A 16,389-nucleotide genomic window follows, 5' to 3' on the forward strand; every position below is an offset into this window, starting at 1 on the left:
CGCAAATTCTGCCATTATGCTCCTGAACTTGCCGGTAATGGGCAACACCAGCGGCCGGCAACCTTATCCATTTGGAGCGCCAATTTATCTTACCATTTCTACCAATCTGCCTGCCAGTTATGATTTTCATATGCGCAAATTCGTGGAACAGTTTCAGTTAATTTGTAATAGTCTTTGTATCTCATCATCATTCTCTGAGGTTAATCTACATTATATCTAAAGGAAAATTATACCAGTCTAAAAGTAACTTTTATTGCCATTGCAAACTATGTAAAAATAGCCTACATAAAGCCAACACAAACACATTGCAGCCTGCAGGTAGAAAATATCCTGATATGAAATAAATATCCTATAAATCACATTGACTACGCATGGCCTGTCTGCAACAGACTTGATACGTATCAACTGGGTCGCCCCAAAACTTGTGCTAGCAAACTTGAGACATTGTATAAAATATTCTGGACCCCCAGAGTTTCCCATGCCAATGAGCTCAGGACAGACACAGCTGTAGGCTATTTGTGCAAGGGATAAGAAGTAATCAAGTATTTTATGATGTTTTCACTGGATCAGAGCATTACATTTTTCCCTTTCATGCCAAGTGGTTATCGAAAGGGAGAGAGCTGGAAATATTGTTCAAATGCTTTCAGGAACTTTTGTCATTCTCAATTGATTCTAAAAACAGACTTTGTTTACTTGCTGTTTGAGGTGAAGAAAAAGTACTTTGAGAAGCGCCACACAGTGGTGCTAAATTAAGACAATCAGAAATACTATCAGACAACCCCAAATGGGCTCATTTATAGGCCTACATTTGTGCGCAGGCCAGGTTAGACCAGTCCTACTTCGATATGCGTAATCAGGTGTGCGTTCTTATTCAACATTGACAGGAGCTTTTCAAAGAGACAATTAATAAATTGACAAAACCCGTAAATGGTGAGAAACAGGTTTTAGTTTATTTCATTCAAGTGTAGCTTGAAGGTTGTGATTTCTGCAAAACACATGTCCACTCTAACAATGAGAACGGTAAATGACTGTAATAATAATATATTGAATGTATTAACATAAATTACCGTAACCAAATAAACATAGCAGATTATAAATGTTACTCCTGGTGATATACAGTAGCAGTCAAAAGTTTGGACACACCTACTCATTCCAGGGTTTTTATTATTTTTACTATTTTTTTACATTGTAGAATAATAGTTAAGACATCAAAACTATGAAATAACACATATGGGATCATGTAGTAACCAAAAAGTACTAAACAAATATATATTTTAGATTCTTCAATGTAGCCACCCTTTGCCTTGCATGTGCAAAGCTGTCATCTTGGCATTCTCTCAACCAGCTTCACCTGGAATGCTTTTCCAACAGTCTTAAAGGAGTTCCCACATATGCTGAGCACTTGTTGGCTGCTTTTCATTCACTCTGCGGTCCAACTCATCCCAAACCATCTCAATTGGGTTGAGGTCGGGTGATTGTGGAGGCCTGATCATCTGATGCAGCACTTCATCACTCTCCTTCTTGGAGGGGTGGGGGGGTCGGTCATGTCCCCCCATCCCCAGTGTAAGTATTCCATCCTGTTTGCATGTAAATTACTTTGTCTGTGCATGTCTGATTCTGTGTACTGTAGGCTATGTTTGAGGAAAATTGTCGTACATAGGGCTGTGACGGTCATGGAATTTTAGGTAACAGTAATTGGCCAAATGACCATGGTCGTCATAATATATAAAACATTTTAAAGCATATTTTCTCCAGTCCTCACTACTTGTGCTGGAATTGAAATATAATGATTTGAAAAGGCATCCCCATTCAAGTCAATGATGGCATAATGGGTGGAATGGCTGCCATTGTGAGTGTACCCATAGGCACAAAGCAGAAAGTAAAACATGTGTATTGTGATTTGTTGATTCAACTGACATTACAAAAAATACAGTCCATTACATAAGCCACATCAGCTCACATAATTTGAATGCAATTTTACATTACCATGGAAATTATAACATCACAATACCTGGTAGCCATAGTCCCAGTCGGTATTAGATAGATGGAGCGTCACGGTCCTGCCCGCCTGTGGGGAAAACAACCTGTGGTTACCCCATTTGGCTCACAGCAAGAACTTCACCTTTTTTAAACAAAATGTTCTTGTTGTCTGCTTGTTTTAGTCAATTACAAAACTACCCAGAAAAAATATGTAAACGCAACATGCAACAATTTCAAAGATTTTACTGAGTTACAGTTCATATAAGGAAATCAGTCAATTGAAATATACGTATTAGGCCCTAATCTATGGAATTCACATGAGCGTCCCAAACATGCTCAATAGGGGACGTCTGGTGAGTATGCTGGCCATGGAAGAACTGGGACATTTTCAGCTTCCAGGAATTGTGTACAGATCCTTGCGACGTGGGGCTGTGCATTTTCATGCTAAAACACGAGGTGATGGCGACAGATGTATGGCAGGGCAATGGGCCTCAGGATCTCGTCACGGTATCTCTGTGCATTCAAATTGCCTTCGCTAAAATGCAATTGTGTTCGGTATACATAGCTAATGCCTGCCGATCCCATAACACTAAAGCCACCATGGGACAGGGTTTACAACGTTGACATCAGCAAACCGCTCGCCCACACAACACCATACATGCCTTCTGCCCGGTACAGTTGAAACTGGGATTCATCCCTGTAGAGCCATCAACGGTGGACATTTGCCCATTGAAGTTGATTACAACGCCTGACTGCAGTCAGGTCAAGACGACGAGCATGCAGATGAGCTTCCTTGAGACGGTTTCTGACAGAGTCTTCAGTTGTGCAAACCCACAGTTTCATCAGCTCTCCACGTGGCTGGCCTCAGATGATCCTGCAGGTGAAAAAGCTGGTTGTGGAGGTCCTGGGCTGGCAAGGTAACGTGTGGTCTGCGGTTGTGAGGCCGGTTGAATGTACTGCCAAATTCTATAAAACGGCGTTGAAGGCGGCTTATAGTAGAAAAATAAAACAAAAATTATCTGGCAACAGCTCTTGTGGACATTCCTGCAGTCAGCTTTCCAACCGCACGCTCTCTCAAAACTTGAGACATCTGTGGCATTGTGTTGTGACAAAACTGCACATTTTAGAATGGCCTTTTTTTGCCCCCCCCCCAGCACAAGGTGCACCTGTGTAATGATCATGATGTTTAATCATCTTCTTGATAAGCCACACCTGTCAGGTGGATGGATTATGTTGGCAAAGGACAAATGCTCACTAACAGAGATGTAAACAAATTTGTTCACACAATTTGAGCAAAATAAACTTTGTGCATATGGAACATTTCTGTGAACTTTTATTTCAGCTCGTGAAACATGGGACCAACACTTTACATGTTGTGTTTGTTCAGTGTACAATTAAGAAAAGTACAACATGTCTGAAGATTACTTTTCAACGTTGCCTGCTCCCGAGCATTCTCACTACTTAGAAAATCGCAATATTGTAGGGCTTCCCAAATGCCCCTTTTTATGACTGTGCTAGCAGCCACCTGAGTGAGTGTTAGCTAGCTACCGTCAGGAACATTAAGCTAGCCTAGACCAACAACACGAACAAACAGACTTTACAGGTTCATGTAGTGAGTGGAGTTACAAATGGACTACACTAAACAAGTTAAATGTCTTACCTGAGATTAAATGTATTACACACACACAGACAACTGTAGCGTACTAGGACACCGGGTCCCCACATTTCCTACTATCCCACACCAAATAGCCTGAAGCCACAGGGCTCTTTTCACAGGCTCTTTTTCCCAACATGGGAGCATTGCAAACTGTAGGTTGGGATTTTTGCCCTGATTTTTGGCATGTTTTGTTATTTCTGTATAACTGGGCATCAATGGAAAGAATGTTTTCCCCAATTTGTGGGCGTGGGTGAGGGGAAATTCCTAATTATTGTGTGAATATCAACTTGGACTATTGTTGAGTGTAGGCTACCCATGAGTTTACCAGTCAAACCAGGTTTAGAGTTTCCAAGCATGCTCTATTCATTCTATTTTCTATGTCTGCTGCTGCGTTGTGGCGTGCGTTGCCTAGGCAACTGAAGTCTAATTTGCTTGTTTCAGCAAGGAGCAACAACGTTTCATCACGTTGTTAAGAGTCCATGTAACGGCTGAAACGGACTCAACCACACGAATGCCCCGCCCGCCCGTCTTCAGGTGCGTTCCACGCACAGAAGTTATTTTATTATATATTTTTTAAACATCTATGACGGTTATTTTCATGACGGTCTTCATCCATAACCTTTGCGGTTATACATTGAATATTCCAGCCCTAGTCGTACTTTGAAAATGTAAAAAATTGCATGAGTCCTGGTGGCAATCCCTGTTCTGAAAGCTGTTGTAGGAGTTGATGAGAGAGAGCTGGAAAGAGAGGGGGTGAGAGGGAATAGATTAGGCTAGAGGAAGAGGCGCATCAAGAATGAGGGAATGTTGGAGTGAAGAGATGTAGGAGGGGAAGAGAGGTACTGGGGGAGGGGGGTGCAGCAGCTAGAGCCGTTAGAGGAGATAAAGATAAGATCATTCAGACAATCAGCCGAGACCTCAGGGCAATCATCACATCTCATCTGTTTTCAAGAGCAATTCTGTCTTCTATTGAACTGTTGTGACTCGGTCAGGGAGGCAGTCTCTGGGGGCTTTAACACTCGCTGTGCCACACTCTCTCACAACATTCTCGTTTCCAGGGATACATAATGGCGAGAAACCGGTACATTATAATACATTATTTATATGAACAGCGTGACGTGAAATTGAACTGTTAAATTCTATTTTGTGTCCATCTCTGGCTTCTCTGTGGCCTGCTCTGCTATCTGCATGATCAATCATCAGCGGGTGCTAATCACAAAACGGCAGATACTGTGTCCACAAAAGCGCTTGAGGAAATCTACATTTGCACCATTGTTTCATGATGTTATGATTACAAAAGCGGCCACACGGTGGGCTGCTGGTCAGATTTGTGGGCAGTTGATTAACTGAGCTATCCATGGTGCTGAATCTCCGCTAGTTTAGGCCTGTTTGTTTAGAAGCTGATGTTCCCTGCGACAGTCACCACAATAAGCGGGTTATAATGAAGTAAAAACACCCACCACCTTCCCAAATCCCCCCGATAGCCAGGTACAAAGGCGGGAAAATGCTGAGGTAGGCTAAAACAAATGTCATTTTCACTGGACCTCATAATATTTGAGCAGTCGGCCAAAAGTGCTTCATAGGCCTAGGCTACCTTAAAGGGGAATTTTACCCTAAATCCATTTTAATGTGTATTTCTAGTCAATCCACCATGCATACGGTCTCGAAATTTCATTTATCATATGGTTGCATCTTAGATATCGAAACACCTCGTCTGTCAAAAAGTCAAATGACGTCACCATGCGAGACTTAAAGCAGCACATTCTAGCTGACTCTCTTGGGATGTTCAACCACCGGTGGAGGTGTAATTCAAATGATTTGCTGAGATGTTTAATAGAGCCCTGCCTGAGTCCTACCTATGCCTGCAATGTTCAGGCCCTACCCTACCCAGGCCCGATTGCTTTTGCCCAAAACCCGAAATTAGAAATAACTTTGTTCGTTATTAAATCCATTAGCTGCTCCTCTCCGTCTGTCACTTGCTCGTTGTGCATGAGCTCTGCTCATGGCGGCTCTGGATGTCTGTGTATATAGCATCAGCTCCTCTTGTGCTGCTCTGCTCAATGACGAGACATGAGAGAACACAGAGCATGGCTGTTAGCTACTTTTCGTCACAGTAAACTCTGACAATTCAAGGAACATTATTTTCTGCGAAATAATCTATGTGTTGAACCAAGTCGACACACCGTCCACTCAATCCAGTTAGAGGGGAATGTTGGGAGAATTTACTCAAATGGGCAATTGGGAACATCAGGAATAATCAGGACATTCAAACCTAGAAATCTAGACTCATTGTCTCATCTCAAAATATTTTGTGAATTTGTCTACTATGGACTACTGAAAACAACAAAACCAATGGATTACTTGGGTAAAATAGTCATTTAAAACTAGGCTACGTTAGATCCATGTGTGTATTTCTCCATTTACAGTGGTATAATCACGTCAGTTTTTTTCTCTCGGTTGTATTATATGCTTTTAAATAGCACTTCTGGTTTCAACTGGAATACCAGGATACTGGTAATTTCTTGCAATTTTCTCAGGAAGAAAAATTGGTAAATTCTCTGGAAAATATTAAACCCTAGTACACACTCTCTCACACTCACACTCACACACACACACACACACACACACACACACACACACACACACTAGAAAGATAAAGGTCTAGACCACCCTGGGGTTGTAGGTCCTCTGTTGAAGTAGTTATAGATTTTACTCACGTCACTTGTACTTGTATGCTGTTAGGGTTTATTTTGCTCCTGTGATGCTCTTTCTCCCTGCTCAACAACAAGCTGAGCTGGTGGTCTCCTGTGGGCCCTTAACCATGCAGGTTAAGTAAAGGACACACACACACACACACGTTACAATATGAATTAATGCTGAGGTCCTGGGGTTACAAATTGTCCTTTCCACCTGGTGGCAACCAGAATCTGAACAGATATGGTTGTTTCAGTCTGGAAAAACACACACAGCCACTTGTCAGTCCTGTTGCATCGCAGCTCGGCTCTCACCATTAACTATTGACCAGTCTAGCAACCATGTCTGATAAACAGCACAGCTGAAGAGTAGACGGTGGGGTGACTTCACCTAGACCTTCAGCTATAATATAGGCGGTATGGTATAGGTGGTATACAATAGGCGGTGGCAAATTGTGTATTACAGTACTGCACATGCTGTTCCAAACTTACTTACCATATTATGAGTGCTCAATTACACAAGACAACATAGTAGCCTAGCTCAAAGAAACATTGAATGTATCAGTGATGACCCAACTGTCGGTTTGTAATATTTTACTGATGTCTCTGTTATTCTTGTGTTTAGATGGTAGCCGTAAAGGAGGCGGAGGAGAGGGGAGCAACAAGCCCACCTACGGCTGTCAGGTGACCATCCAGTCGGGGAAGGAGAAAGAGATGAGGAAGAGGGGGAGAGATGCTGGGATGTCACCGAATCCTCTTTTGACCTCTACTTTGACCCCAAGGAGATGAGAGCTCAGAGGTGAACCACCACACTCAATCTCGCTCTCTTTAGCTCTTCCTCTTTCTCTTCTCTCTCTTCCCATCTCTTTCTCTTCTCTCTCTTCCCATCTCTTTCTCTTCTGTCTCTCTTCTCATCTCTTTCTCTTCTGTCTCTCTTCCATCTCTTTCTCTTCTGTCTCTCTTCCCATCTCTTTCTCTTCTGTCTCTTTTCCCATCTCTTTCTCTTCTGTCTCTCTTCCCATCTCTTTCTCTTCTGTCTCTTTTCCCATCTCTTTCTCTTCTCTCTCTTCCCATCTCTTTCTCTTCTATCTCTTCCCATCTCTTTCTCTTCTGTCTCTCTTCCCATCTCTTTCTCTTCTGTCTCTCTTCCCATCTCTTTCTCTTCTGTCTCTCTTCCCATCTCTTTCTCTTCTGTCTCTCTTCCCATCTCTTTCTCTTCTGTCTCTTCCCATCTCTTTCTCTTCTGTCTCTCTTCCCATCTCTTTCTCTTCTCTCTCTTCCCATCTCTTTCTCTTCTGTCTCTCTTCCCATCTCTTTCTCTTCTGTCTCTCTTCCCATCTCTTTCTCTTCTCTCTCTTCCCATCTCTTTCTCTTCTGTCTCTCTTCCCATCTGTTTCTCTTCTGTCTCTTTTCCCATCTCTTTCTCTTCTCTCTCTTCCCATCTCTTTCTCTTCTGTCTCTCTTCCCATCTCTTTCTCTTCTGTCTCTCTTCCCATCTCTTTCTCTTCTGTCTCTCTTCCCATCTCTTTCTCTTCTGTCTCTCTTCCCATCTCTTTCTCTTCTGTCTCTCTTCCCATCTCTTTCTCTTCTGTCTCTCTTCCCATCTCTTTCTCTTCTGTCTCTTTTCCCATCTCTTTCTCTTCTGTCTCTCTTCTCATCTCTTTCCCTTCTTTTTCCCATTTTCCTTCTCTCTCTGCTTTACTTCTTTTTCTACATCTCCCCCTGTGATCTTCTTTCCATATGGAAACACCCTCCTGCATTTGTCATCACTGCTCGGCTGCAGGTTATAAGAAAAAAAAAACACGGCTCCTGGTCACATTTTCTTCTGAAAAAAATAAATAAGAAAGGATCTTTCTGAAAGTTTACTTTCAGAGGATAAAAAAGCGGCGCAGCGATCTGTTTAATTAAAAACTTATCCGGGCCGAATCCGGCAGAGTGTGAGGGAAGAGATTAACAGAGAGGTAAGCCACGTTACATTAGCAGAGAATAGTATTACTGCAGCGCCTCACATCTCCACACCTCTCCTGTCTAACAGCTCTCAACTCTAGTATCCATCCCCAATCACAACCAACGACACATTAAGCATACAGTGCCTTGCGAAAGTATTCGGCCCCCTTGAACTTTGCGACCTTTTGCCACATTTCAGGCTTCAAACATAGATATAAAACTGTATTTTTTTGTGAAGAATCAACAACAAGTGGGACACAATCATGAAGTGGAACGACATTTATTGGATATTTCAAACTTTTTTATCAAATCAAAAACTGAAAAATTGGGCGTGCAAAATTATTCAGCCCCCTTAAGTTAATACTTTGTAGCGCCACCTTTTGCTGCGATTACAGCTGTAAGTCGCTTGGGGTATGTCTCTATCAGTTTTGCACATCGAGAGACTGACATTTTTTTCCCATTCCTCCTTGCAAAACAGCTTGAGCTCAGTGAGGTTGGATGGAGAGCATTTGTGAACAGCAGTTTTCAGTTCTTTCCAGAGATTCTCGATTGGATTCAGGTCTGGGAAATGATGTTCACTGGAAAGTTGATACATTTTCAAATCTGAACATGACTTTTGCAATGTTTTGAATGTGTTTGTTTTCAGGTTGAGGCACTGTTTGTTGTTTTATTATGTGTAGTGTAAAATGTTTAATATTATGTAGTTCAGTTGGTAATAAATATATTGGGGTGGAAATGTCCTTTATGTAATGCGGTGCGTTGTTAATATTTGGGATGTGTTTGTGTTGTGTTCAGCTGATGTTACCAGAGGGGATAAAGAGAGAGAATAATAAGATGTATGAAGAGGTGGAGATTCCTCCGAGTGATCCCATGTCCATCGGCTTTGAGGAGAAACCCATCTACATCTCTGAACTGGATGAGGTAAGACACCCAATGGTTACATGTGAATTTGGGAGGTGGGGGGCACACAGCACTGTCAAACGCACACAGCATACTACACATCACGGAGGGACTTGCAATTTTGGAGGGAGAATGACTGTGAGAAGGTCAGTTCTGGTTACTTTTTAAAAGGACTTTCTAATCATAAGTGAAAAATAAAACATCATTCCCCCTCCAGAAATGAGCCCAATATAACCGATTGGTCCATATTGTCAGGCAGGTGTGCTATTTAGTTGGGCTGGGATGATACCAGTATCGCGATACTCGTTAGTATCATGGTAAGGAAACAAATCGCAAAGAGGATTTAACTTCTTTAGGAAAACAGCCCTAATGTTGAAAACGTACATCATTATGTTGTCATCCAGTCACATTGATTTATTTTCCAAGATACAGATCAAAATATTTGACATACAGCAGGTTTTTAAAGGACCAAAGAGTTAGATCTGCTTCCTGTTTTCATTTTTGCCATGGAAAAGATATCACAATACTGGTATCGTCCCAGTCCTACTATTTATCAATAAGCATTGTCACATGATGTAGCCCACCTGATGCAGCATAGCGGATAGAAATAAATAGTCTGAGGGTTGCCCATCTGCATTTACCCTATTGCGTCACAAACTCTAAAGTTCAAACATTAGGCTATCTTGCTGCTAGTTATAGCAAAACATTGACGACTTGAATGTCCCCCCCAAAAATTCACTCAGCCAACCAAGGATCATGTACTGTGAATATAATGTAGACCTACCCAGTCAGGGCCCCCTGTTGATTTTGTTCGTAACTCATCATATTAACATGGCATAAGTCATGTCAAAATGTGTAGAACTGCAGGAAATTAGCTTTAAAACTGTAAAGCTTTTCTCCCTTCTTGTTTGTCTATGGAGATTGCATGGCTGTGTGCTCAATTTTATACACCTGTCAGCAACGGGTGTGGCTGAAATAGCCGAAGCTACTAATTTGAAGCGGTGTCCACATACTTTTGTATATGTATGTATTAGGAGTAATAGGATATATGATAAATAGAGTAGCAGCAGCATATATGATGATTTTATGGGTGTGTGTAGAGTTATTATAAATATATGTGTGTGTGTGAGTGTGTAGGTCCCTGTGAGTGTGCAAAAATACAGTGCAAAAATAAGAATAAAATACAAGCGCCAACTCAGATAGTCCATGTAGCTATTTGTTAGCAACAGTATTTAGCAGTATTATGGCATGGGGATTGAAGCTGTTCAGGAGCCTGTTGGCGTCAGATTTGATGCACCGGGACTGTTTGCCATGCAGAAGCAGAGAGAACAGTCTATGGCTTGGGTGGTTGGAGTCATTAACAATTTTCCAGGCCTTCCTTTCATACCACCTGATACAGAGATCATGGATGGCAAGGAGCTCGGTCCCAGTGATGTACTAGGCTGTCTGCACCACCTTCTGTAGTGCCTTGTGATCGAGGGCGTTACTGTTGCCATACCAAGTAGTGATACAGCCAGTCAAGAGGCTCTCAATGGTACCTATATTCTTAGCCTACTATAAAATATATGCGTGTGGACTGTGATTAGGGTAGCCTAAGTGTGTCTTGTCTATTTAATGAACCAAATACCAATTGATTTCATGTGCATGCTGCAGCCATACAGTGCATTTGGAAAGTATTCAGACCCCTTGACTTTACCCACATTGTGTTACATTACAGCCTTATTCTAAAATTGGTTAAATAATTTTTTTCATCATCAATCTACACACAATACCCCATAATGACAAAGCAAAAAAATATATACATTTGATTTATTAAAAATACAAAACATAAATATTCAGACCCTTTGCTATGAGACTCGAAATTGAGCTCCAGTGCATCCTGTTTCCATTGATCATCCTTGATGTTTCTACAACTTGATTGGAGTCCACCTGTAGTAAATTAAATGTATGAGATATGATTTGGAAAGGCACACTCTTGTCTATAGAAGGTCCTACAGTTGACAGTGCATGTCAGAGCAAAAACCAAGCCATGATGTCTAAGAAATTGTCCGTAAAGCTCCAGGGCGACAGGATTGTGTAGAGAAACAGATCAGGGGAAGGGTACCAAAAACATTTAAGGTCCCCAAGAACACAGTGGCCTCCACCATTCTTAAATGGAAGAAGTTTGGAACCGCCAAGACTCTTCCTAGAGCTGGTTGCCCAACCAAACTGAGTGTCCAGGGGAGAAGGGCCTAGGCAAGAACCCGATGGTCACTCTGACATAGCTCTAGAGTTCCTCTGTGGAGATGGGAGAACCTTCCAGGAGGACAACCATCTCTGCAGCACTCCACCAATCAGGCCTTTATGGTAGAGTGGCCAGACAGAAGCCGCTCCTCAATGAAAAGCACAACAGCCTGCTTGGAGTTTGCCAAAAGGCACCTAAAGGACTCTGACCATGAGAAACAAGATTCGCTGGTCTGATGAAACCAAGATTGAACTCTCTGGCCTGAATGCCAAGTGCCACATCTGGAGGAAACCTGGCACCATCCCTATGAGGAAGCATGGTTGTGGCAGCATCATGCTGTGGGCATGTTTTTCAGCGGCAGGGACTGGGAGAATAGTCAGGATCAAGGGAAAGGAACGGAGCAAAGTACAGAGAGATCTTGACGAAAACCTGCTCAGGACCTCAGTCTGGGGTGAAAGTTCACCATCCAACAGGACAACGACCCTAAGCACACAGCCAAGACAACACAGGAGTGGCTTCGAGACAAGTCTCTGAATGTCCTTGAGTGGCCCAGCCAGAGCCCAGATTTGAACCCAATCGAACATTTCTGGAGAGACCTGAAAATAGCTGTGCAGCGATGCTCCTCATCCAACCTGACAGAGCTTGAGAGGATCTGCAGAGTAGAATGGGAGAAACTAAATGCAGGTGTCCCAAGCTTGTAGCGTCATACCCAAGAATAGCCTAGGCTGTATTCACTGCCAAAAGTGTTTCAACATAGTACTGAGTAAAGGGTCTGAATACTTTATGTAAATGTTTTTATACATTTGCAAAACATATCTATACCTGTTTTTGCTTTGTCATTATGGGGTATTATGTGTAGATTGATTGAGGGGGGAAAAAACGATTTAATCAATTTTAGAATAAGGTACCAAAATGTGGAACACGTCAATGGGTCTGAATACTTTCCATATGCACTGAATAGGCTGCACAGACCAGTAACATAAACAACAAAAATGTGCCATTCTGTTCTTTTGAAAATACATTTTATTAGTCTTATGTTTTAGGGCCTGCATAAAACAATTTAGCAATATATTTATTTGTGATGGTGTATATTCAATTGATTTATTGAAATAGATATCCATCCACATCGGCCCACATCTACTTCCTCTCCTAAACTTGCCAGAATCTGCACGGGAGATATACAAGGCTTATCCCGGCCAAGAATATGGTAATCATGGGACTATATGAATTGGGCTCTAAAAAACATTGGCTGATCATTTGTTTTACTGGCAACATACCGTAAAGGGTTTCTGTGTGACTGTGTGAGTGCCAGCCAGGGCTCAGTTTCACTCCCTGGTGTCCATATTCCTGCGACTGGGAGCATTCTGGAGCCGTAATTGGCAGTGAGTGATGTTGAGTCTTAATGGAAGTGCTGTAGTTCTCAGCCAGCTGTCTGGCGCCACAATGGCTTCTCCTCCCTCACTGACAGGTCGAGTGACAGTCTAAGTGACGGGCTTACAAATCTTCCCTCAGCCAATAGCAAGGAAGTGGACCGGACTGATGGACAGGTGAGCCAATCCCCACCCAGCCATTTGGGAGATGGGAGAGCAGAGGTAGTCAGTTGGCTTCAGTTAAATCACATCACTGTCTTTTCTTCTGGTTCTTCATCTAGACTTCTGGAGTCATTCTGTATGGGATCATGGTGGGATGTTTAGAAACAGTTATTATGGCATTTATTCTCTGTCAAGTGTGTTGTGAAATGCAAGTGTGGAATTAACTCCCCTGGATGTCCCCAAACATGGCATCATATTTATGTTTAAACCTTGGAACATATTTTGTCAAATTTGAAGAGTACTCCTGTAGCTGTTCACCTCACTTAACCTGTCTGTCACTCAAGATGACAGGCATACTGTGTGTGTGTGTGTGATCACAGGCTGAGACAAATTGATTAAGAGAAGGATTGGTCATGCATGTGTGGTTGCTGTTGTTATTTTTTGCGGTGTCTGTGACGCTGGCTCAGGTGTTTGTCTCCCTGCCTGTCACTCATTATCTTCATTAGGCTTTTTTAAATGTGTAAATGTCCAGATTTTTATAGTGTTTTTTTCCATGGAAACGTCTCACTCTATCTCCAATCAATCCCTAGCTTCTTCTGGTGTGCTAAGTGGAGTTTCGACTATTTAGTTTTTACACCCATTCTGCTATTCCAGAGAGGGTACTTCATGAAGTGGGCTGGGATTGGGTGTGAGAGTATCACTAGGGCTGGGATTGGATGTGAGAGTATCACTAGGGCTGGGATTGGGTGTGAGAGTATCACTAGGGCTGGGATTGGGTGTGAGAGTATCACTAGGGCTGGGATTGGGTTGTGAGAGTATCACTAGGGCTGGGATTGGGTGTGAGAGTATCACTAGGGCTGGGATTGGGTGTGAGAGTATCACTAGGGCTGGGATTGGGTGTGAGAGTATCACTAGGGCTGGGATTGGGTGTGAGAGTATCACTAGGGCTGGGATTGGGTGTGAGAGTATCACTAGGGCTGGGATTGGGTGTGAGAGTATCACTAGGGCTGGGATTGGGTGTGAGAGTATCACTAGGGCTGGGATTGGGTGTGAGAGTATCACTAGGGCTGGGATTGGGTGTGAGAGTATCACTAGGGCTGGGATTGGGTGTGAGAGTATCACTAGGGCTGGGATTGGGTGTGAGAGTATCACTAGGGCTGGGATTGGGTGTGAGAGTATCACTTTCAAAAAGCTCTCTCCCACGCTATGGCTGGGATGATACCAGTATTGCAGCAAGGAAACAAAACATTAAGTGGATTGAACTTCTTTAGGAAAACAGCCCTACTGTTGGAAACAAACATCATTATGTTGTCATCCAGAGTCACAATGATTGATTTTTCAAGCTATAGCACACAACATTTTACACACAGCAGGTTTTTAAAGGACCAAAGAATTTGGTCTGCTTTGTGTTTTCATTTTGGCCATGGAAGAAATATTGTGAGACTGGTATCATCCCGGCCCTATCCCATTCCTTAGGTCCGGTCTCCTTCCTTAACCTCCATCTCCAACCCTGGATTCACCCCTAGCCCTGGGTTCAGCTGCTTTGGCTATTACCCACACCAGTACCTGATACATTTGCTCCTCGGGTTGGTTCTCGGCTATTCACACTGTATCTTCAAGCCTCTGGAGAGCCTCCTGGCACATCAAACAGTAAGTGTTCTAAGGGACCAGGTATTTGAGAGGAAGGTTTGCCCAAGTGCCCGAATAGAGAGGCAAAACATAGTTGTATATGCACACGCATGCACGTCCCAATCAAGGTAGGCACAGTCTTTTGCTCGAAACGTAGGCACAGTCTTTTGCTCAAAGCGTATTTGAAACTATTCAGTAGTATTTGAAATAAGACAAATACTATTGGAACCCAGGTCTGATGTGAGCCCTCACATGCAACAGCACGACCCTTTGCATGAGATAGTAGTCATGGAAGAACCCTTGATCCTCATCATGAAGGAAGTGATCAATGTCTGAGGCTCTCCTCTCCTTTAAGTGGGATGGACAGACAGGATTTCTCCTCATCTCTCTCTCTCTCAAATTCATTTCCTGTTTCTATTTGTCTCACGGGAACAGTGAATGACAGTACACCAGGGCATGATAAGTTTGTGGTTGTGTCTTACAGAGAGAGTTAATAAATAAAGCTCCTTTTCACCATTTTATTCATTCTGCAGCCTTGGCCGTCGCAAAATTAATTTACAAGTTCCACATTAAATGTTTTTATTTTTAAAGAGACAGTGAGAATAAAAAGGGAATTCTCTGAGGTGCCATCTGTTTTTCTATATTTCTTTCTTGTATTGTTTTGTTCTGTGCTTCTCCCTGTCTCTCCACTAGCTCCAGCAGGCTAGATTCCCTGCTTCCTGTTCTGTTTGAAACCTCCGTGTGACTGATCCAGATTGATATGGAGCCTGTTCAGCTGAGCAATGTGAATTAGCCCCTAGCGTAGGAGCTCCTCTATTCATTAACTTAAGCCATGCTACTCTGAAACAATATGCCTCTCTCTTATTAAGCGCCAAGCACACAACACCGAGGCTAATAAGTCTTTATGTGCTATTAGGAGCAGTGCTCTGCAAGGCAGGCCGAACCGAAAGCCTGTCAGCTTTTTTCCCCTTCCCTTTCTGACTCCACCATCACGCAGCGTAGCGTAGATTGTCATTTATTGAAATCTGTAATGGGCAACAGGGCTCTGCCTGGCCTGGCAAGCCTTTAATAGCACTGTGAAACATTAAAAGTGGGGAATTTATTAAGGGGCCTTTTAACCAATGAATCAGTGGCCTACGCATCCTTCTCTCGTCACGCTGGTAAAAGCCCTCCTAATTTCTGTGAATAAATTTGTGTGTTTGTGTGTGTGGTTGGCTTTCCTCCTAGTACTGACAGAAAAACAACACAACAACCCCTCCACTCAGGCACTAATAGATGTACTGAAATATCAACTGAAATATCCATGGAGGCTTGAGAAGACACGGACTAGGGTTGCAAAAGGGAGGGTATATTACTGGAACATTTCTAACTTTACCAGTAAACTACCAGAATTTTGGTATCTTTCAGTGATTTTATGTAATCTATCACAAGACATCTCGTGGCATTGTTGATTAGATGCTTTTAAAATGAATTAGGCCATTTTCTCTTGAACCACATGGTCTAGAATCTCATGTATGACACAGATATAAAATGTATACTAAATATATATATATTTTTTTAAGTATAAATGACTGAAGTTACATTACATTGCCATAGCTTTTCTGTTATTTACCAAAATTACTGAAGATTCTGGTAACTTTGTCAAATTACCGGTAGCTTTTGCAACCCTATCAGACACATCCTGTCCCCCGAGGAACTGCTAATCAGGACCACCCTCCTCTTCACGGATTCTAAGAAGACTTGACTTACATTAAGACATATGGTTATTCCCGAAGGGGAGCACTGAATTGAGCGATAGGATTTAGGGGCGTGTGTGCTTGCGCTGAT

The 16,389-nt window shown here is 42.5% G+C and overlaps 1 pseudogene; it reads left to right on the forward strand.

Annotated features, from left to right (window-relative positions):
• Window positions 1-16,389, forward strand: part of LOC112245017 — a 181,748-nt pseudogene that overhangs the window by 40,848 nt on the left and 124,511 nt on the right.

This window comes from Oncorhynchus tshawytscha, linkage group LG03, assembly GCF_018296145.1.
Source record: "Oncorhynchus tshawytscha isolate Ot180627B linkage group LG03, Otsh_v2.0, whole genome shotgun sequence".
NCBI lineage: Eukaryota > Metazoa > Chordata > Actinopteri > Salmoniformes > Salmonidae > Oncorhynchus > Oncorhynchus tshawytscha.